Here is a 24,270-nt window from a genome sequence, read left to right as displayed (position 1 = left end):
TGACCTCACTCTTAGCTTTAATTGTAAAAGCAGACCAAGAGAATGTGCTATATTTTCTTTATTCTTGGGAAAATGTTGCACCTTTCTTTGCTCCTCCCCGATGCTTTCATATTTTTAATCAAGGTTGCCATTTGGGAGGAGGTTTTATTTAAAAGATCTGAGGTTAGATATCTGGAAGATAAGGTGAAGCCAGCTGAAAATGGTATCTTTTTTCTGTTCTTATGACAGAGGGAAGTTCAGTCCTGATATCTGAATCAGTGAAGGCCAAAGTTTAAGGCACTGGCTGCGAGAGAGTCTAATTTTACCACTTGTTTTCTTTTTAGTTAATGGAGAAAGGTGGGCCTAAATAAGTCCAATGCGTTTAACTTCTTTTACTTACTTAAGGAAGAAGTTACCCTTGCTAAGGATCTAGATCTAGTTTCTTTTATTCACACTTGGTATTTGGTCAATAATAACAATAACAACAGCAGCGATAATAATATTTATTCCGTATACTTATGTAGGGCTTCTTATATTCCAGGTACTCTTCCAAGAACTTTAGAGATCTTGATTCATTCGATCCTGGCAATAATAGATAGGTTTTATTATTTTATCCATTTCGCATATGGGGAAACCAAGGCACAGAGAGAGCTTGAATAACTTGCCCAAGATCAATAGCTATGAAGTGGTAGAGCCAATGCACACCCACCATAGCCGCCACTGTCACCATTACTCACTGCCGTTAATTGGAAGCTCAAGTCAATCACTGATCACGTGACACAAAGGCAGCAGGATGGTGTAATGGTTAAGGGCACAAAACTCCAGAATGAAAATTGCTTAGGTCTGTGTGTTTGGGGAGAAGCAGTCCACTCTGGAAGTAAAGTCCACCTGGCCTAAAATATAGAAATCATTTATATATTAGAAACTTACGTGGTGCACACATACGCAGTGCTCCTTGGAGTCTAAACTGTAAAGAACAGTCGGCATGCCAAGTTCTTTTCAGATGACTTTTTTTTTTAACTAACCCCTTTGATTAGCAAACAGTACAAATGTTTATAGCATTGGAGGATTTTTAGTATCTTTATTTGAATTGCACAAAGCAGCCAAATGGAGTTTGGCCCTGGGCTGCAGCGTATATGTGTCTGGGTGCCAAGAAGCAACTGCACTCCGCCTGAGATGCCGAGCATTCCAGACCTGTTACCTTGTAAGTGTAATATTTACCAGATTTTTGCTTCATCTGGAGATGAGGAGCAGAGCTGAATAGAGTGGGGGTGGGTCAGGCTGCTGGGAAGGGAGCTCAGTGTTCAGAGGAATCCCTGAATGAGTAGAGAGCTGGGAAGGGGAGCAAAGATTTGCCAGAAACAGCCTTTTTGCTGGGAACTTGGAATCTAGGAAAAAATAATAGAGGCTAACGTGTTAGGGTGCTTAGCATGTGCCAGGCATAGTGGTAAGTGTTTCTGCTTCCACGATTTGATTTTATCCTTGCGACCCTATGAGGTAGGTGCTGTATTGTCCCCATTTTATAGATGCAGAAAGGGCAGTTTCAAGAGTTCAATGGATTGCGCAAGGTTCTGTTCCAAGGTCCATCTTTATTTTTACTTTAAAACTGGTCTAGTGCAAGGGATGAGGTTAGCCAAGTGGGGCCAAACGGAGCCAAAGCAGTCCCTGTATCCTCTGCTGATTCCCTCTTCCTCCAACCTTCCCTACCTCCCTGCAAAGAAGGTGTTTTTCACATATTACAAATGAGGAAACTGAAGACGAAAGAGGTTAAGAGGTTTGCCCAAGGCCAGCTTTTCAGTGGCAAAGCCGGGAGTGGAATCCAGGTCTGCTGACTCCCAAACCTTAGACCTACCTGTGTTACAGCACGTCGTCTTCGTTAGGCACCAGGGCCAAGATTACAAAGAAAACCAAACTCTAAGACTCTGGGCAAGCACAGCTATCCGTGATGTTCCTAAAAGAGAAGGGGCTTAGGGCAGAGTTCCAGACAGTCTGTACTGAACCCGTATGTCAATAAGCAGAGCTGGTAAATGAGATAATGTTATTAGGAGGGCATGAGTGTGTGTGTGTGTGTGTGTGCGCGCGCGCGTGCGTGTGTACATGCCCACGCAGTGGGGCAGTTGTAAGCTGGAGCAGGGGAGAATTATTTTCAAACTGAAGGGATCAACAGTTGCCAGAGAGGCACACGTGTAATGTCCCATATTTTAGCTTCATCATCACTTCCTCTGATGAGTAAATGGTGATGAGATCCCCATGGTCAGCAAAAGGAGATGGTGAAAGCTGGTTCTGGTTCCTTCTGCCCCTACCAGATGGGGGCTGCCATTAAGACTCTCAACATAGTTGTAATTTTTGGAGGGAGGAGGAGTGTTTGTGTGAAAATTAAGTCATAGCACTGGAAATAGCCCCCCACTCCTCGTCCTGAAGTGCTCAGGGCTGTCTCCCAGTGAGGCTGGAAATAGAAACAGAGGAGCCTTCTTGCTTTGAGCCAATTGCAAGAACCTTTATTCTCATACTGTGCCCTTTGCTGGGGGGTTTATACTTTGGTTGAATCTCACCCAAAAAGCAGTATTTTTAGCCAAAGGTGGAAAATTATAAAATCAAAGATGTGAAATGAAGCTCTTTGGTTAGTGTTCTCAATGGAAGAGCCATTCATCCCAGCATGGAGGAAATGTGCTCCAAGACACACCTTCAGGCTTGAGCAGGGCCACTGATTTATCAAGGCGTGCACAGTGGCGAGACTGATAAAGCGACTCGTTTTAAGCACTTGGTTTCACTGCCAAATTAAAGTAGGTGGTCAGGTTTTTTCTCTGTGGAAATTCAGATTTTTTCTCTACTGATGTTGCAGTGCCACTGTGTCCTGTTGGACATTTGGGCACAAGAACTAAATCCAAAAAATGATTTTCCATCATTTCAAATCTCTCTTTTTCTTTTGTGTGTGTATATATCACAGGCTTTGGTTATGCTTACTATTTTGTTGAGTGGGTTTTGTTTCATGAGTGGATTTGGTCTATAAAGTCCCTTTTCTGATTTGATTTTGGTGTAAGGTTATGCTAGCCTGCAAAAGTGAGTTGGGGAATATTTCCCAGTTTCTTTCTCTGGAATAGTCTGCGTAGATTGGAATGATGTATTTCCTAAAAGTCTAGTGAGATTCCTTTGTACAACTGCCTGGGACTAGTATTTCTTTGTAGAACATTTCATTATGATGTTATTTTAAAAATATTTATATGAGTTTTCATCCTTCTGACTTCTTTTTTTCCCCATTCTTAATTGAAGTACTATTTACATACTGGGAAATGCACAAGTCTTAAGCTTGATGAGTTTTGACAAAAATATAGCTAAACCTTCAATAGTATCTTAAAGCAGAAGAGAGTGGAGGACTTGCCTATAGTGAAAGAGCCAGTGTTTAGGGAAAGGAGTCAGAATTAGGAAAAGGAGCTAAAGTTACCGACGCCTGCTCCCAACACAATGTGAGATCATCTTCAAATGCCACCTCTAGTTTCCTCAGGAGATCTCGTCTTTAATGGACATTCCTTCTCAAGCATGGGTGGTATATGGAGATATAATGTGCTGTTTCTCTTTGGGTCACTCATCTCAATTTTTTTTTTTCTGCTGAGGAAGATTGGCCCTCAGCTAACACCTGTTGGCAATCTTCCTCTTTTTCTTTTTGCTTGAGGAAGAGTGGCCTTGAACTAACATCTGTGCCCATCTTCCTCTACTTTGTATGTGGGACACCGCCACAGCGTGGCTTGATGAGTGGTGTATGTTTGCACCCTGGATCTGTGAACCCTGGGCCACTGAAGCGGAGCGCGCCAAACTTAACCACTGTGCCACTGGGCTGGCCCCTCACTCATCTCAATTTTTGAAAATAAATGTTTATGGGAGTGAGGAGGTGGTTAATTGACATAAGCCTACTGTGAATTGGTTTTATAGTCTTCTTGGAAATAATTGAGTTTTTGAATTAAACACTCGATGATAAGGAAAGGTTTCAAGGAAGCCTTTTTATTCAAGGTTTCAATAAAAAGCTAAAGGAAAGACAATTCCCAACCAGAAGGAAAGAAAACTATGTGATAGAGCCTTAAACTTTTGGCTTCTGCCCTGGGATATTACAGGAAAGCTGTAGAACTGAATTTATGATGTAAACAGAGGTTTAATTGGAAGCCTAAGAGCACAAATGAACCTACATTTAGACAGGATCTGAAGCCCTGTTTTGTCCATTTATCATCCTCCTAGGATGTGTAAGTCATCCTTTGAGGGTCTGAAATGCAAGGCAGGAAAGCATGTATGTTTTTTTAAATGCATCTTCTATTGCAAATATGAATCTACATTAAGAAAAACCAAGAACATTATGAAGTGCATTAACAAGGCTCCTCCTAATTTGCCCTTCAGAAGTCCCTTTTCTTTTTTTTTTTTTTTTTGTGAGGAGATCAGCCCTGAGCTAACATCCGCCAATCCTCCTCTTTTTTTTTTTTTTTTTGCTGAGGAAGACGGCCCTGGGCTAACATCGGTGCCCATCTTCCTCCACTTTATATGGGGCGCCGCCACAGCATGGCTTACCAAGCGGTGCGTCGGTGCGCGCCCGGGATCCGAACCAGCGAACCCCGGGCCGCCGCAGCGGAGCGCGCGCACTTAACCGCTTGCGCCACCGGGCCGGCCCCGCAGAAGTCCCTTTTCTTTTTGATGGGAAAGCAGGTGGCATTGGAGGAGGAGAGTCACAGGCATTCAGTGTCACGTCCTATTGACTTCACAGGCAACTAGGAATTCCTACTAAGAAGTGGCGATCCTTGCATAAAGCGTTCATCCCTTTAACCGTGATGTTTGGGAGTTTTTACTGAAGAATTTTAACACAGCTACATGTCAGAGGACTTGCAAGATTTGGTATATGTCCCATGAGTCAGGTTTCAAGAAGTTAGAAGTTGCAACAAAATTAACCACAAGCTTCTGAAGAACTTTCCATGAGAGGCATTTTTGAGTGAGAAATGTTGCCTTTGGATTTCCCCACCTAAAAAGGTAGAAAGTAAACACATACTGGCAAAAAAGTACCATGTAGTGGAGCCTCAGAAAAATTGTGAAATGCCCCAAGAATGCCTTCCCTCCGCCATCTCCTTCATTTCGGCATCACAGAGTTTGTCACGCATGGCGATTTTGTGGTGGTGTGACAGTTCTCTGGAGATGAGATATAGAGAATGTTTATTTAAATAATATAAAATAACTCACTGTTTTTCCCCCTTCCTATTCCAGAACATCTTGATTCATTTTTTTAAAAAAGGAAAAAAAAAATTCTTAAGTAGCATAAGTGTTTTGAATGCATTGGGTACGTGTCTTATTTTTAATGACTGTACCTTGTCATTCATTATTTTATAGGATTGAAAGTTAAAATCTTTTTCATGTAGGTAATTAAAATAGCTATGTATGTTGGAATAAAATTAGAAGAACTTGAGATGGAAAAAGCATTGTAGGAATGTGGGCTATTTGAAAAGTTGAGAAAAGCAAGTATGTTACATGCTCTACTATGTGTTATAAACAAGATTGGGTATAACATGGGTCTGTGGTACCTTTTGAAGTGAAGTACTAAAAGTAGTCCATTATAAGTCACTTCCACTCTGGCTCCACCATTTTATTAGCTGTGTGACCAGAGATAAATTATTTAATCCTCCTAAGTCTTAGTCTCCTCGTCTGCAAAATGGAAATGAAAACGGTGTCTACCTCATAGAGTCCTTGTGAGGCTTAATGGAGATAATCCACGTAAGTCTCGTAGTTGCTGTTATTATGATTGGCGCCTTATATACTGGCAGGCTGACTTTCCAGACAGTGGATTTTCCATGCATTTGCTTCACTTCCTTCTTTCTTAAGCTCAGGGGCCATGTACAGTCCGTTCACATCCCTAGAGTCTAGCCAAAAATGACAGAAGGCAAAATTCAAATCTGTTGAGAATGGATGGTCAAAAGCAAACTTGGAGGATGACCTGTGGGGGGTTCAGTGGAGCCAGCAGAACACGGGAGAGTAGGCTGCAGGTGCTTTGGAGGCTGCCCAAGTGCTCGTCGAGGCCCCGTGCAGGTATTGTGCACAGGACTGATGACATAGTGATCTCACATAACCACCCTGAGAGTGGTATGGGTTCTATGCTTTGAAATCTGAATGAACCCTTCCCAAGTTGGAGGTGGTGTGGTGAGTGGGAAGAACCCATTGGGGTCAGGATCTGGGTTTGACAATCACCTACTGTACTTTCTGGTTACAAGCTCTGAGCCTCAGTTTCCTTATCTACAAAATTGGAGATCTACCTCAAAAGTTGTTTCCAAGAGATTAGATAGAAAAATGTAAGCAACTGTTTTTTGTCTTTGAATGACGTCTGGGGATGTGTGGATAGCATATTCTTCTTCATTGATAATCAAGAATAAGTTTAATACAGTCATACCACCTTGCACTAATATTTATCACTTTGCATTTAACAAAGCACTTCCACATACATAATCATATTTGAGCCTGAGTAGAGTCTTGTGAAGGGGTCACCAGTTCACAAGGTACAGAGAGGTTATGGGGTCTTCCCCAAGGCAGCACCGCTTCAGAGGCAAATGGGAATTCTTACTAAGAAGTGATAGTCGTTGGCATGAACTCTTCATTCCTTTACTCATGAGGTTTGGGAGTTTTCTTGCTGAAGGATTTTAACATGACCACATGTGAAGACTAAGACAAAAGTCTCCTTACATAGCTGCAACAGACAGCATTGGCTCAGGAGCTCGAAGATCACACACAAAATGTGTCCTTGGCTGGTGAGGAGCTGGTAAGAAGGAGCAGTAACGCGGACCTCATGTTGGCTCCTTCAAAACCTAAATTAGGCTTTTCACAAGCTCAGTCTCTGAACTCTCAGTGCTGTCTGGCTCCTTCCCCATCTTTCCCCTTTGAGGAAGATTGAAGATTCAAACTGCTAGAACCAGTCTTGTCTAATAAGCCTCAGTACAGTGTCACAGGTCATCAGGCTGGTTGCATTTTAAAGGTCACCTGGTTCATCTCTCTTTGAATCTTGTCATGAGACCCTGGCTGCTCCCAGGGAAGTCATTACCTCCTTGTGTGGATACCTCTGATAAGAAGACTTATCATTTACTGACCTTGGGCTATTCTTCTGGAACTTTCCACCCCAGGTCCTTGAAGTACTACCGAACAAACCTTTATCAATGGGGAGGGGACGTGGAGCCATAGAAAGAGTGTGGACGTGGAGTCAGATAGACCTGGTTTACAATTTCCAGCCACTTCTCTGTTCTAGCTGTATGCATAAGTGACTTGCTCGCTCTAAACCTCAGTCTCTTCATTTATACACTGGGAATGGTGGGGAGTGGGAATTATCTCACACTATCTATTATCTAGCACTATCAACAAGATAGCACTTATATAGATGTCACTAAGGTTAAAAACGAGACTATGTCCAAGAAAGCAATTTGTAAATTGTACGTGAATGTGGGTACTTTTTACAGTCAAATCACTAGAAGTCTCCTTTTACACCTGGTTCATATGCGAGTAATCCAGTGGGTCAACAAATCTAATGACTCCAAGAGTGGTTTTCTAAGACATGTCCTGCTGAGTCAGGCTCATATGTGCCCACAGGTTCCTGATACTGATAGTTATAAACTGAGGAGCAGAGGCAGATCCAAGGTCTGGGCTGGCTTGCTTGATTCTTTAAGGCAGAGAAAAGGATAGTTCCCATCCCCAGGGTTTCAGATACTGCTACAGTCTTGAAATTTGTGACCTTTTCTTTATTCCTGGTGTTGATTTAAAAGGCAATTCACCAGTTATTTTATCCTCTAAATGAGTTTATTTGGAAATAGCCAAAAGAATTGCAATTTGGGATGTGCATGCTATGGCAAATCATAGGCAAATCCAGAAAACAAAGGAGGGCAGCAGCATTTATAGAGAAAAAGGAGGCCTAGGGAGGGGCTGTTCTAAATGAAAGTCCATTGGGGGAAAGGAAGAGTACAGGGCAGCAATGGCTTCTCATTGGATGAGCTGCAGTGTTTCTCATTGGCTGGGATGTTGCTGGGTGGGGAGAGAAATCTTCCTTCACTAGTAGTTTTACTTCCTGAGGGAGATGCAAGCAGCAGTCTCTTCCAGTTTGGTGTAATTGATGATGTGATAGGGAGTCACAGCTCCCCCAACAGGCATTCCCAACTCCAATTTAATTAAGGTTTCTTTTATTAAAATCCACTGAGTCTTATTGGCATTGGACTGTGAGAGTAGGTGCAGCCTTTCTCTTCTGCTCCCAGCAGTCTGTTGATAATATAAGCTTATGCTTATTGAATACCCACTATGTTCATATTCATTACCTTATTTAACCCTTAATAGCAATTCTTAGAGGCAAGAGTTAGTATTGTCACATTCTAAAGATGAAGAAATGAGTCTGAGTCCTTGCTCTCATGCTGTTCACATCTATTAGGTAAAAATCTAAAGAAGTAACTGTAATACACAATGTGATAAGTGTTATTGGGGTACAAAGAAGGGTGAAATTGATTCTGCTCTGAAAGAGCTGGAAATTCTTCTGAAAAGAGGGACATGAGGCTAGACCTTCAAGGATGACTAGAATTTGCCAAATGTGAAGGGTTTCTAGGTGAAGGACTAACATGGCATGGGCGTGGTGGTGTGTCAGCGCTTGGCAAGTTTGGAGATTGGAAGTAATATGGTGCATTTAGGATGTGGGACAAAGTCCAGTGTGGCAGAGATGGGAGGGAAAGGGAGATGGCATGAGTGCCCATGAGGCTGGAAGGGTAGATTAGAGTCACAGGGTACAAAGCAAGACATGTCACAAAGTGGTCTCTTTGAGATATTTGAAAGTGGTCAAGACTTTTCACTGGTTAGAGGTTAAGAGAGAGGAAAGGATGCTAAGAATGGAGATGGACATGCTTAGTTAGTACCATGATGCCTATATTGCCAGAAAAGTCACGCCAAGCTATAGCAGTTACTGCTTTCTAACCTTGAACCCCCAAAATCTCAAAGGTAGGCAGTGACTCTACCAGCCTTAGGTGGAAGAGTGTAGTCTAAGCCCAACATTCTTTTAGACATAAGGGAATTGAGGCCTGGAGAGGTTGCTGATGCCCTGTAGTGAGATCTACAGAGAACCATACCTCCCCATCCTCTGTGTGCTCACCTCTGAGAAGCCCCTCCGTATTTCGCACTTTACATCCCTTCACAACCTGAATGGCCACAGTCCACGACCCATTCACACTTGACCTTTTCACTTTCCTTTACTCACTCTAGACTTGTGAGAAAAGGTGGTCTGATTGAAGACGGGGCAAATAAGACTGACTCTGTGTTTACTGTCTCTCTCTCTCTGTAAATATTAGACTCATAAAGTGCTTTTAGGATTCTGAGATCCTTCTCTGAGCTGTTCTAAGATGCTGAACATGCCATGAAGTTTGTGTCTCTGTCTGTGTCCTCCCACTTCTCACACTCCCCATTAGCGTTATTCTTCATAGAAATGAGTGCAGCCTGGAACGTCCACCAAGAGCAAAACGATGCATCTGTGTCCTCTGCAAGATTCAAAGCTATAGGTAGAGGACCCTGTGTAGGCACAATGGGCCTGGGGTTAGACATAGTCTATAATTATAGTAGAGCTATGGAGAAGGCCTATTTGCCTCTTTGATCCCTCCAGCTTCCTTCCTACAATAAAACAGTAACATGTGGTCAGTTGGATTCAAAAAAAGGAAGCAAAGGGGTCAGCTGGAGTTTGTAAAAGTCCGTGTGTGTTTGGGCTGCATCAATTGCCTGTCCAAGGCAGAATGGCCTCTGTGAGGCCATCATGGAGGAAGAGAGGTCCCAGCTGGTTCTCCACATCCAGAGGGAAATTTAAAATGTACTGTAAACTCCTGGGCGATGGTGGACTCTCTTTGAACACCGAAAAATGATTTTATCATTGAGGCTGATGGTCAAAAAGTACCCCTGAGTCTTTACTATGCCTGCTGCTGCCACTGCCTGTGGTCCAGTCTCCCCCTCACCCACCATGGAAGAAAATAGGCTGTTCTAGAGACATCTTACATGTCCTGATGAACCATGAAGAACCTGGCACTCTCCCTGCTTCTCTCTCTCATCTCTAAGTCATTCGCCAAGAACCGGTTACAGAGTAGATAACTGTATGTCATGACCCCTGAGGTCTAGACATAAATCGCTTTCTCCAACCTGGTCCCTTGTAGGCAGTGTCACCCTCAGGCTGCTGTGCATTTTAAGAAGATGCTTCTGTTCTTGGCACTAGAAATAACTTTTCACAATAACAATGAAGAGAAAACCGCGCTCACCCGAGCATCAGAGCCAGTTGAAAAGACAGCATGTTTATTTAGTGTTGCTGTATTCCTTCAATTTGGAATACCACGAAGGTCTCAGAATCGGTCTTCTCAGCCCACTGTGCCTTCACTTTAGAAGGCACACGATGGGGATCGCGCTCGTCTACAGCTGCTTTATGTCTCACAGGGGAGGCGATTCCTGAGCCTGGTGTCAGAAGACGAGCCTTGGATTAGCCCTAAAAGCCCTGAGAATCACTGAAATAAAACCATTTGGCCTCTGAATTGTGGTTTTCCTCAGCAGTATAGTGAGGATAGCACTACCTAGTTTACAGGGTTAGTAGGCTCACGTGAAATAATATGTGTGAAAGTGCATTGTGAAACATGAAGCCCTGTGAAGATGTAAGGGACTGTACTAACATTCATCATCAGCATGTGACTTAGCTGTTGGAGAAAAGGATGTATTTCCTTTTGCTTTGTGATATTTATTGGGCACCTATTATGTGCTAGGAGGCCCTGCCCTGGGTCTGGAACCAGGACACAGGAGTGGGAAGATGACAGATTCAGCCCCTGTGCTCGTGAAACTTACAAAGGCCCCCTTCCCCAATATAGACCCGGTGCTCCCAGGCCAGTGCTTCCAGTGCCTGTGCTACCGGTGCCCATCCTCCCAGTGCTGATCTTCCCAGTGCCCATCCTCCAAGTACCGATCCTCCCAGTGTTGATCCTCCCACTACCTGTCCTCCCAGTGTCTGTCCTCCCAGTGCCGGTCCTCCAAGTTCCAGTGCTCCCAGTGCCGATCCTGCCAGTGCCAAGGTTCCCCATGCCAATCCTCCCAGTACCGATCCTCCCAGTGCCTGTCCTCCCAGTACTTATCCTCCCAATGCCTGTCCTCCCAGTGCCGGTCCTCCCAGTGCCCATCCTCCCAGTGCCCATGCTCCCAGTGCCTGTCCTCCCGGTGTCAGTCCTCCCAGTGCCCATCCTCCCAGTGCCCGTCCTCCCAGTGCCGGTCCTCCCAGGGCCGATCCTCCCAGTACCGATCCTCCCAGTGCCTGTCCTCCCAGTGCCGGTCCTCCCAGTGCCCATCCTCCCAGTGCCCATACTCCCAGTGCCCATGCTCCCAGTGTCCATCCTCCCAGTACCGATCCTCTCATTGCCGGTCCTCCCAGTGCCTGTCCTCCCAGTACTGATCCTCCCAGTGCCTGTCCTCCCTGTGCCAATCCTCCCAGTGCCAACGCTCCCTGTGCCAATCCTCCCAGTGCCGGTCCTCCCAGTACCGGTGCTCCCAGCGCTGGTCCAGTGTACAGCCTGGTCAGGAGAGTCTATAAGGGAACTCACCAATGAGGTGAAATAGATGTGGGCCTACCTTTTCCCACCCTCAGTGATCCCTAATCCAGTGCCACAGCCATGCAGTGACACAATGGCTCCTGCTGAAGCAAACTCCTCGGGGAGTTTAAGAGCACTGGACAGAACTGAGAGGAGTTACCAAGTGTCCCTGGTCAAGACTCCTCTGGGAGTAAATGGACCCATGCCATATCACGTGGTGCTCTGTTGTACAATGCGTGTGTTCTTCAATGGTAACCTCTCAGCCACTCACACACACAAAAGCTAAATTAACTTATTTAGATGAAATTATGGAAATGGCTATTTTCTCACTTTTCTGACACAGGGGAATCTTTCAGATATGTTGTCTATCCTTTAAAAAGAGATACACTTGAAACTAACATAATATTATGTGTCAATTATATCTCAATAAAAAATAGTCTAATGAAACCAATGTAATATGACAAGAAATAGATGTCTTTAATGACATAGCGCACACACCCTGATGTAGTAAAAGTTACTCCTCTGACTTTGGGGTGACATGCAGGGATGCCCTGTGCTTGCTTTGTGTAAATTTCCATCTCTGGACCTTAGTTTGCTTCTTATTTTATTCTGGTTATGTGTGTGTGTATTCACCACTCTGGTGCCAGGAAATTCTATTTGCTCTAACCTTCACACATTTAAGAAGCCCTGGCTTTATTCAAAGAGCTCTTCTTTAAAGGGGACTTAGTAAATGCTTTTTAAAAAGTGGAGGAGAGCCATTGACTTGGGACTAAATAAAGGCACCAGTCCTATCCCATCGACGTAAGCACCTGTGAGAAAAGAGAGCAGAGAAAGCTTCAGAGACCACCTGAGTTTTGACCCCTGTCAGAAAGACTTCTGAAGGCTTCTAAAGAAAATAGAAAGAGCTGTAAGAGAGCTTAAGCTTTCCTCAAGAGTAGAAACTCATTTTTTTCTTAAGAATTCTCCTTCCATTCTCAAAATTACAGTGCCTTCCATCTTTGCTGGGGTATACAATAAATTGGGTCTAGTGGGATTAACTTTTTGGACATCCTGACTGCAATTGGTTAGTCAGTTTTCTCTCCCAGTGTCCCTAAGAGCGGATTAAAATTTGTACATTTTATAACCTCTCTACGAAATCATGAGATTGAAGCGAAACTATGTGGCTTGCTCTCAGATAATGAAATAAAAATAACACATACTCAAACATTTTAAAAAGTACTTAGCTGTGGTCTAGGTCTGCAATGGAGATTCTTACTTTAAAGACTGTTCTTTCTTTTTCCTTTCACAAATGGTGGCCTGATCTTAAACAGAAACCTCCTTAGCACCCAAATGAACATGATTTCTTAAAACAAGCATAACACTCGCGGCTCCATTCCAGAACTCGTTCATGCCACAGTTCATCTGAATTCCTATAATTCCTGTATGTTCCCATATCTTAATTGCCCATAGCTGTGTTGCCAGTACAAACAGGATGGAGGAAGAGTACACACCCTTAATAACTACATCTACCAACTCTGAAATCACCATCCTTTGAAACTCGAATATTCTTTGTAAGGTACTGAATGGCCATCTACTGAAGTGCTAATAAGGATATCTGATAACCAAAAATTCCTTCCAAGCAATTCTTACTCCCTACCATCTTTATATTCGAGATTCAGGGCTAGCATTTGGCACAAAGAACGATTTAGACCTTCCATTCAGCTTTTCAAGGAAGCATATTTGGAAGTAACCCTCAGAGTGTTGATTAATAGAGGATGGGCATTCTGAGGTGAGGTGGGTTCTGGAACCTTCCTCAGCCCTGTCCTGTTCACTATTTTTCTTGGTGATTCTCAGTAGGACACAGCTAGCCTGCTGACCAGCCTTGAAGAAGATGTGCCCCTGGGCAAACCAGAAACCTCATTGTGGCAGTAGTGTGTGACTGCCCAGCTCCAGGGGCCCCCTTCCCGTAGACTTGGCTGTCCCCGGCGACACAGTGGTGGTGCCTGGTATAGTGAAAGCACCTAGAAGGAAGAAGTTCTAGTATGGATTCAGGTCTGTATTCACCTAAACAAATCGTAAAAATTTTGTTCATGATCTGTGAATCTAAGAAATTGAATGAAATAGACTCTAAGGATCTTTCTGACTCTAAGATTGTCCTCTGCAGTATCATTTATAAATGAAGGCACAAGTTTATACCAAATTGGACTTCAAATCCATCTCAACATATTTGAAATGAGAAATGAAGTCAAATAAGTATACATTGGATAGGAGTATATTATAAAATTTGCACAAAAAAACCTCAGGATATAAAACATTGGATAATGACATCTGTAAAATAGTTTGTATGGAAAAGACCTAAGACGTGTAATGTATTATGCATTCAAAACACATGGAAAATATGATATGGGTGCAAAGGTTAAAAAAGAGAGAGAACAATTCCCTGTTGGGATGCATTAATAAAAGTGTAAATTCCACAAGAAGGAAGGTGATAGTTCTACTCTACTCCACATTGAGAATTATGTTCAAATTGAAGGGTCCAGTTTTAAGGTTGGAGCAAAGAGGAGAACATCCACAAAAGCTAAGTGGCTTTCATCAAAAATAATGAAAGGAAGTAGAAATGTTTGCTTAGAAAAGAGGAGAGATAGGAGTGGGGAACAAGAGAACTGGCTTGAAGTTTTCTAAGTAGGGTCAAGTGGAAAGGGAACAAATCATCTTGTGTGGCAGAACTAGACCCATTGGGTAGATAAGCAGATCTGAACCCAAGATAGGGACGAACTTGTGTCCAGTTGGAGCTGTCAGGGACTGGAGTGGGCCATCTACCTGAGTTCTGAATTTCCTTTCCCTGAAGGAGTTCTGGCAGAGACTGTCCTGTCTTGTCTTATTGCAGAGAAAACTACAGTAAAAGGAATTAGGTACTAATAACACAGAGAGAGCACACAATAGGTGCTGGGCAGTCCCTTTCTGCGCTCTCATTTCTGAGTGCAAGGAAGAGTTTCAGAGAGAGTGAACGTTGGCTATATGTGCATTCCTTTTCTCAAACTGGATAATCCAGACCATGTATTCCTTTTCATATTTACTCATTCCCGAGTCATGAATTTAATAACGTTAGTAATAAAAGCCCATGCCACTTGGTTAAATTGGTAAATAGCTTGCAATTCTAGCTGGGTGTGCCCTGCCACTTATTAGCTTAGCTTTAGGGCAGAGCAACAACTCGGCACAGTGCCTCCAAGTAATTAAGTGATTGCCTTACAAAGAAATTAGGCCACAAGCAAGAAGCTTACAAAGTACACAGAGAAAAGCTCACAGTGCAAGATAGCATTGGCCATTATATGCATCACTGCTATAATTTTAGAAAGATTAGAGAAAGATTTTACGGCTACTAAGGAGCCACCACACCCATTAAGCATGTCAAAGGTCCACACCAATCACTACAGAGCTGCAGGGAAATTGCAGTAGTTTCTGGAAAGGAGAATGTTGAATTTGTTTGTTCTGGGATAAGAATGCTCTCTTTTCAGGGATGAGCAAGCATATCCAAGGTTGTGCATTTTAATCCTTGTTTTGCCCATGTTTGGTGTAATTCTAGAAAGAGTTTACTCAATCTGTAAAAAGAGATTAAAAATGAAGTGTGCTTCTAATCTATTAAGAGATTAAGGATGATATCCTAAAATTCCGAGTTTAATTCATTAGTGGAATCAAGGCATATTGCCTCCTTTCTGTTGACCTTGTTGGGAACTATTGCTGAATTCTAGAATAGTTGTATGGATGTCTGTATCGTGGAGTCATTGTCCTCTCTAAACACCATTAGTGGATGAAAATCATGACTATTTTGCCCCTGGGATATCATAGAGAAAAAAAGCACAGATTGAAGTGAAGTAAGAAAAAGAGGAGAGAAAGAAAATGGAGAAAAGAAGGGGAGAGGATAAGAAGGGAGAGAGAAAAAGAAAAAAAAAAAAAAACAAAAATCAAGAGAGCTTTATGTACTTTAAAGAATGAGACATGGCAGAGAAGAGAAGCTTCAATTGCCTGTTCCAGCCGTGAGGACAGCCTGCCACTGTGAGACCATTCAAAGGGATATGTCACAGTCATTGTCTACCCGCCTGCAGAAGTGGGTCCACGTGCTCTCCTCACCCTCATTGTCTCTGACCCTCCTCTAAAGTTAGCCATTGGCCTGTTGGTAGCAATAATTGGCCTGCCTCTTTCTGCAACCAAACATTTTACTGCTCAAACCCAGCACACCCTACACAATTTGCCTACACAGTCTAGAGCATGGTGAGAAATGTAGAAGAATTGAAACGAAATAGGTATCTCCCTGTAGGTGGGGTTTTATGACAGTGATGGAAACTTTGGAGTTTGGATGGAAACTAGAAGCCTCGTGTGTCACAGTTCAAGAAAACCAACCACCTTGGGCCAGCACCACTGTTATTTTGCTCTTTTTTGCCCTGTGTAAGAAGAGGCCCAAACACTCATGCTGAGAGTACGCACAGTCTCAAATAGCAGTTAGACAAAGGCCAAACACATAAGCTGATGCTGACACAATTAGACTCACACTTGCCAACAGCGCGTCAAGTTTGACACCGTCCCCCTCTTGGAGACTCCCACTGTAAATCGCAGATGCTCTGGTGCTGGGTTACATTTAATAGAAGGGATGGCCAGAGAGAAAATCAGAACCCACTGCTGATGCACTGTTTATTCCTCAGTCATTTTGTGTTAAATTGCTGTGACTTGAATGTCAGCGGTGTTTGGGATGTGGTAGTGAAATAAAATCCGTATCCAGTGTGCCAAGACAAATTTCAGAAAACCCCAAAACACAATTGTCTTGATTTCTTGCTAGCGGTGTCTCTGCACACACAAATAGAAGCTAGTTGATTGCCCTCCAGCCATTCGGTGGGTTACTTGTCTTGCTGCACTCTGGGGGGTGTCTAATGAACCCCAACTACTTCCCTCAAAGCTGGGGATGTCAGGAATGAGGGGCCACTGCACTCATTAAGGATGTCAAAAGTCCATGCCAATTATGCAGAGCTGCAGGAAAAGTGCAGTCATTTCTGGAAAGGAGAATGAGGAGTTTGTTCTGCTCATTCGAGGAGCTTGGGGATAAGAGCCAGTGGGTGCCACTGGAGCTGGGGGCACTAGGTATGTCTGAATGGGGGGTCAAAAGGATCCTGGGCAACACTGGTATTAGCATGGTGCCTCCTATGGGGGTACTTTCACATTGAGCAAGCCCCAAGATCTCCAAATCAGGACCATCTTTTTTAAGGAATATCAGTGAAAATACTGGGCCTTGCATTAATGTTTCTTGAGCTTTATTGCAAGGTCAAGTTGATCTGTAGTTGAGGAAGGGCCACTTCTTTGTGCCCATTTTTGTGACAACACTCCACTGTAGATGTTGGTTCTTCTGTCTGGGGTAGTGTTCATGCCTTCAGCTCAAGGGGCTCCTGCAGAAGGCAGGACAGTGAAGTGAAAAGCCAGAGCTTTTGATTGAAAGGCCAGCCTCACCTTGACCTTAGCTAAAAATTATTTCACTTTCCTTACTCTTAATTTCTTGATCTGTGAACTGGAGATTAAAAACATCTTTGCAGAAATGAAGTATGTAAAGGTCTTATAAAATGGGAGGGGTCATGGAGTAGAATTCTGAGTCTGCAGTGAGACCAGGCCATTCTTTTTAGGGTGACCATATTTTATTCATCCCTAACTAGTTCATGACACTAAGTAGTGGGAAGGGAAGCCTAGCCAAGTTTATTGTGGTTAGACCATAGTCTAGGGCAGAAGTTAGTAAATCTGAGCGTAAAACAGAATCTCCTGGGAGTCACCCAGTAGACTGGGATGGAGCCAGGTAATGAGAATATTAACAATTCCCCCAGGTGATTCCGATGTGGGTGGTGAGTGACAGTCATCTAACATAGAATTTATGGGAGAAAAACAATTTTTTGGAGGCTCCCTCCATCGAGAACATCAAAACGAGAATGATGTAATAGAAGAGCTGCAAGTGAGCTGGGTGGCCATCTAGCTTAACCTGCCACCAGATTCAGGACACCCCACTGCATCTTTTGGGACAAGGTGCATCTCTCAACTACATGAATTCATCTAATGAGGTGAGCACTCCCAACCCCCAACCTTGAAGGACAGTGCATTCCTTCTTTTTTTTTTTAACTCTTCTAAATTATTGGAAAATTCTTTATATATTGAACCAAAATAAGACTCTCTGGCTCTATGGAAAGTAAGAACTTTCCATATGCAAGACCTTGAAATATTTGAACTGTCTTAAGGTATTTGATGTCTCTAAGTTGTCTTTTCTTCAAGCTTCCTTTCCTTGAGGGGTTCTCCATCCTGCCTGTGCATGAGAATCATCTGAAGAGCTTAGATAAGTCCACCCCAGTCCAATTAAACAGACTCGCAGGGACTGGGACCCAGACATCAGTATTTTCAAAGTTCTTGAGTTTGAAATGTGCAGTCAAGATAGATAATTAATGCAAATCACTGTGAAATTTTTTTTTCCATTATAAGAGCCTCAGAGCTCTTGGGTTGCTGAAATTTCTTTTTTTCTCTGTCTTACACTTTTTTCTGGGTATGACACCTGATCAAAAGTGTAGATGCTCCTTTGTCTTTGTTTTAAAGTATTCAAAAATATTTATTGAGCTACTACCGTGTTCTGTGTAATTTCCTAGATACTTTAGATACTTCATTGAACAAAACAGACAAAGATCCCTCTATGGAGTTGACATTCTAGCAGCAAGAGACGGACAATAATGAACAATAAACTAAGTAAATAAGTCAATTGTATAGCCTGTTAGAAGGTGATCATTGCTTTCAAAAAATAAAGTCGGTCATAGATGCTCCTTTGTCTTTCTGTCCCTATAGATTTCTTTTCTTCCATGGTTTATGTCAGTGCTTCTCAAACTTGAGGGCACGTGAGACTCACCCAAGGAGTTTGTTAAAATGCAGACCACTGGGCCCTGCCCCCTGCCTACTCTTTGAGAAACCCTGCTATATAGGATCTATACATCCTCGCTCATCAACAGGAGCCTAGATTGCTTTATAAAGCCTCTTGCAACATTTCCCCTAGAAGGGAAAAGTTGTATTTTCCCCTAGCTGTATTTGAAGTTCAGGTACATGGTGAGTGCCTCAGGCAGGAAGACAAACAATGTCCAGGTCTCTAACAATCCCTTTCATACTCACAACTTCTGCCTTTCGCTTTAAACTACAGACCTGGCTTATCCTGGAAATTCCTCAAGGACACTGAGACCAGAGCCCAGTTTCCCTTGGGGTTTCTGGTCAATGCTGACTCCAAGAAAGCTGCTGTTAGAAACTAAGGTCTCTTTCTTCTTATTTCCTGGCTTCTGCTAATCTGCTTGTTATGTTAAATAGCACTAGTCTTACCAGCTGTGGGTCAACCAGTCCCTTTTAGCACAGTGGTTCTCACACTTTGATGGGGCATCAGACTCCACTGGATGGTTTGCAGCTATCACAGGTTCCCAAGTGAGGCAGATGCTATGGTCCAGGACCACACCTTGGGAACCACTGCTTTAGCAGAGACAACAAGTACTCAGAGATCCTTGACCCAAAATTCCAACATCTGTCCCACACTTTTTTTTCTGCCAAGTTTGTGGTATAAGCAACCGAGTAGGGAATAAACAACAGGTAGATGATTGAAACATTGCCTCCCTAAATACTGAGTTCTGGACATCCCTGGAGGATTTCTTCCAGGCCCCAAATCTACACTCTCTATCAGAGCTCATCTTATATTGGCGATGTTGTAGGACCTTTCTTTAGTTTTTTGTTTGAGTAGTCCTAATATAAGCATCTTAGCAGGAGGTGGAATTGCTTGATGCAGAGATGTTTGGTGGGAAGGTACAATTCTCTTGTCATCCTTCTGATGGTTAGGGTTTAGTAAAACAGGTGCAATATTATAGGATGGTGGTGGGGAATCTGTGAGAACTTTGGTGACTATAATTCCTCTCTGCAGGGGAGAGGAATTAGAGTATATAGAGTTGTTTATAAACTGCCCCAGTACACTTAGCTGTTTCTGCGCCTTCTCGTCTCCTCTGCTAATTAAGTTAGGCAGTAAGACAGTTCTCTTTCCCTAGGGACATTCAAGGAAGGTCCAAGGACCACTTGGCAGCTTTGTTGCAGGATGGGAAGGGGGACAGGAAGAGACCTTTCTGAGGGGAAATTTGTGCTAAACCCAGGGCTCAAACGTTCCATCTGCTTGCTTATGTAGTCCTGACAACACAATTCAATACATATGAGGTAGGAAATTATTTACCTCAATATAGATGAGGAAACAAGCTCAGAAAAGCCAAATAATGTCCCTGTTGCCACATAGCTAGGACTAGTTGATTTGGGATTAAAATTCAGATGGCCTTAAAGGTCCCTCACTGCATTAAGATCCTATAACTATGTATGACTGTGGCAGAGTTAGCTACAAAATTTGTGGGACTCTTTTTCAAAATGAAAATGTGGGGCCTCTTGTTTAAAAAGCAGGAAAAATGTACTGTTGAAGATTATAAAATATGAAACTTTATCTTTTGTTCCATGGTCTCTCTCTCTTGACCTGTCACAGTGTTTTTGATGTGCTCTTTAATGTTGTGTTCCCCTGGGTAAGAGGATACTCCCAGAGTGGGAGTAGACTCTCACAGACATCTGGGGCCTTGCCTTATAACTTGAAGTGTGTAGCCCACCAGCTGCTGGGTTCCCTCTGCCACCAGCCACCAGACTTGATGCCACGCTGAACCTGGCGTCTCCCTTGCCATGGAACCATCACTCCAACCCATAGGATTGCAGCCTCTGCACTAGGATGTGCTTGGTCCCTGGATCAAGAGCGGGAGAGAGGCAGGCTCCCACTGAGTTGCCCTCTGAATGTGCTGCAGCACTGCCAGCCTTGGGTGGGGATAGCCATGCCCTCCCCTGAGATGGTTCAGGTGTGTGTGCCTGACCCCCACTCTCCCAGGTGAGGCTGGGGCACCAGAATGGAGGGGCAGGGGGCTGAGAGCCAATCCTAGGAAGGCCCGCAGGTAATGGGAGGTGGGTCAACACAGGAGCCGAGGCTCCATGCCCCCTGCGCATGCTCCATTGTCCCATCAGACTTCACTTAGGAAGCCTAAATTCAAAGATGAAATGATTAAGGATTTCAAGATGGCGACCATAGAGCTTTAAACTCAAATGTGAGGCTTCTGTGAGCGTAAGGACCCTGTGTATCTGTGTGGTCACATGCCCATGAAGCCAGCCCTGGGCTGCGGAGAACCACAGAACTATAAATAAAGATTCCTGAGCTCCAGGTGTTTACATAGGGAGAAAATAATATACAATGAGCTAATAAATTATTTAGAACAGCTTTGGAGCTAGGCTTTCTGTACACTGTTACTTGGTAAATTAATAACTAGTTAGCTTTCCTCATTTCTTTTCTTCTGTCCATTCCCCAAAGTTTGATTCAGCAGGGTTGTGTGGCCAGGGTTGAAGTGAGGGGAATACCACTCACTTGATGACGTTCTGGAATCTCCTTTGTGCAAGATTTTCCCTGAGAGAAAGGCACATGCGAAAGCATGGGAGGAGGAGCAGAATCAGCCTGGTGGTTGGAAATCCAAAGGGTTGAAGGAAAATCAATTGGATTGAACCAAAAAAAGTGGGTCAGAAATCGAGAGGAAAGAGCCAGCCAGGCTGCGAGTGTGGGTAAGTTGGCAAAGATCAAATACGAGAACCTGACCACCTGGCGATAGGATAGGAACTGACATTGGAATTACAGAGGACTTCAGAGAGAACTCCCATTCCAAAGAGGGAAATGAGTTCTTGGAGAAAGCAGAGGAAAAAGATCCATCCCTCCAAGGCTAGGTGGGTGGATCAGCTGCACAAGCCATTAAATACCTACCATGCCTCCCTGGCGCCCTGAGCCCAGGGCGCGAGCCCATCGCCTCCGGCTGGGTGTAGCTGGGCCTCTTTAGGTCCTCCCTGCACCATGTATCCAAAAGCTTTTATGAGGTAAGGGCAGGGTCACAGATTAGGCCAGAGCAATTTGCTGTGACTCTTTTTTTCCTCAAATGCATAAACATTTGGCAAGTCGCTCGAGTTCCTCAGCCAGGCAGGGGGCTGGTGACCCACAGCAGATGACAGCAGGGGACATCTGGGACCGACCCTTAGAAGTGGTAGTGAGTTCTTTGGTCAACAGTCTTTATCGAGGGAGCTCCGGCTCCTGTGTGCTGGAGCAGAGATGTGGGGAAGGCTGTGTTTCCTCCTGGCCTGACCGCCTCACTGTGGTTACAAGACCAAAGCAGAGTCGCTGGTGGGGGCTGCTCGTACATTAACTGCTTCTACTTATAAAACAAGAACCAAAAATGCGGATTTGTGTTATCAGGCAGTTGAAATATAAACAGCCGAAATGGTTATAATAGCCAGAGGGGAGGAGGGCTGTTTGCCAGTGTATAGGGAGCAGAGCAGAACTGCACTTAACTATCAAGCTACTCCTGTAAATATTTGCAAACGCCCCTTCAAAGCTCGAAAGCCTAGGACAGGATCATTGGACAATTTGCTTAGAAGAAGAAGAAACAAAATTGACCTCGTGGTCTGAAGCGGCCATAAAAAGAAAGAGTGTGTATGGGCAGAAGACCAGAAAGGGAAAAAAATTGGTCAAAGTTTAATAAACACAAAAGAGAATAAAAATAAATCTCAAGAGCACTTATTTACAAACTTGATGGAAGGATAAGATTGAGGCGGCCGGGTGTGAAAGATGGGTGTTTGTGGATGTAGAACAGGCCTGCAGGGGTTCCACTGGAGGGGAAGGGGGAAAATGAACGAGATGTTTACTCTTCCTAATGACAGGAAACACACTGAATTAGCTTTGCTCTTTCAGGATGCTGTTTCAAAGCGTGTTTGAAGCTTCTGCTGTCTAATGGGGAGGCCATGCGAAGATGAATGCAGCCACTAGGCCTGGGGAAGGTTCTGGCCAAACTAGAGAGTGTGCGAAGCTAGAGATCCCGGCCCCAGCTTTGCCTAGGCTTCTCCTCCTGGGCGTCCAGCCTGTTTTCAGCTGAGCTGGTCAGGGTGGTACCAGCCTGTCCCATCAGCTGGGGGGGGGGGGGGGCGTGTTCCAGAGAAGAGAAAGATCAATTTCTTCTCAGCAGCTACCTTTTCAAATTGCTATGCTAGGGGGCTCCAGAAACCTTTCTGCTTCTGTGAGTGTTGGCCCGCCTGAAAACTGTCCACTAACTCTTTCTCCGTTGCCATGCAGCAGGCCATCACTGTGTCCCCATGAATACCTTCTTTTCTCCGAATCCTGGATGCTTTAGATTTTTGGGTTTTTTTTTTGTTGTTGTTGTTTGTTTGTTTCTGAGGCTTCTAGGTCACGAGCTACAAGGCCTCAATTCATACAGTGGTTTATGAAGCAGTCATGGAACAGAGCATGGCTAGGAATTCACGGCTTCCCCATGAGCTGCGTTCTGAGAGTCACAGGACATGGAGAAAGGGACAGGGAAAAGCCTCTATGGAGCAGAAAAGTGCAGAGCTCTAATGATGAGGAAATATTGTTGTGTTCCCAGCGTTTTTTTCAGTGCATTCGTCAGGGCATGGATTTCCCAAGAAATCACGAAAGGTATTTATTTCTATTTTAAGGTCGGCAAGATGGCTCATTTATTTAATAAGTTAGTCTTGCCAATAGCCTGATGCCTGAGTCTTTCAAGACTCCCATTGATGACCAACTATGCAAACAGTGGCTAGTTGGTGAACTCCATGTGTGCAGAGCCCTGTCCTGGGGATGTGGGGAAAAAGAAAGACCTGGCAAATATGGTCTCTGCCCTCAAGAATTTAAAATTTCCTGGGGGCAAACACAATAAACAAACATGACTCAGAAGTAATAAAAACATTTGCAAAGAGCCATCAACAACGGTTATGTTGTAGTGAAGCTACATAATTGAGGAGAGGGTAGAAAGTAATAGAGCCACCAGAGTTGGATGGAGAATTCTGGAATAATGAATGTAAGTTTGCAGGAGACTTTGGAAGAGAATCCTAGAAACATACCTGTAACAAGTGGCCTGCCAGGTGTAGGTACTCGATAAATGGATGTTGTATATGAAGCATGGGGGTAGAATTAGTACCTGCTTTGGTTTTGGTGTAGCCTAAGTTGTATATTCAAAGGCAATGACAGATTACCACAAAATAACAGCAAAACTCTAGCAACCCATGAGCGTGAAATTGTTGTGTACTATCTGCATCTCTGTATTCTTTTTTTGCTTGAGGAAGACTGTCGCTGAGCTAACATCTGTGCCAATCTTCCTCTGTTTTGTATGTGGGATGCTGCCACAGCATGGCTTGATGGGTGTTGTGTAGTTTTGCACCCAAGATCTGGGCCTGCAAACCCCAGGCCGCCAAAGCAGAGCGCGTAAACTTAATGACTACATCACCGGGCCAGCCCCTGCATCTCTGTATTTTACATGGCTCAGAACTGAAGGAATTTGGGCTGATTCTTTCCCTTCATTAGCCAGGATTCCCTCCCACCAACAGACATTATCCTGAATAAAGAATCTTAAGACTGGACCTGGTGTAGCCAGTATGTGGGTATAGTTTTTTTATTCAAATTTCCTCACCCTAACTTGATTAGAGGGTGTATTTGGTCAGACGTGTGTGAAAAACCAAAATATCGAGGCCAAAAATGCTGCAATACATGAACCTGGATACAGTAGAGTATTTGAATGCCAAAATTTCAAGGAAAAAAAAAATACATGGGCAAACTGCTTGCCATTAGGAGCTATTTTCT

The 24,270-nt window shown here is 43.8% G+C and overlaps 1 protein-coding gene across 2 annotated transcripts in view; it reads left to right on the top strand.

Annotated features, from left to right (window-relative positions):
- Positions 1 to 24,270, top strand: part of TGFB2 (transforming growth factor beta 2) — an 85,651-nt gene that overhangs the window by 27,658 nt on the left and 33,723 nt on the right. The gene's annotated exons all lie outside the window — the stretch shown is intronic.

Source organism: Diceros bicornis, chromosome 38 (genome assembly GCF_020826845.1).
Source record: "Diceros bicornis minor isolate mBicDic1 chromosome 38, mDicBic1.mat.cur, whole genome shotgun sequence".
Lineage (NCBI taxonomy): Eukaryota > Metazoa > Chordata > Mammalia > Perissodactyla > Rhinocerotidae > Diceros > Diceros bicornis.
The sequence above is the reverse complement of the archived record's forward strand: the minus strand, read 5'-3'. Positions and strand labels throughout refer to the sequence as shown.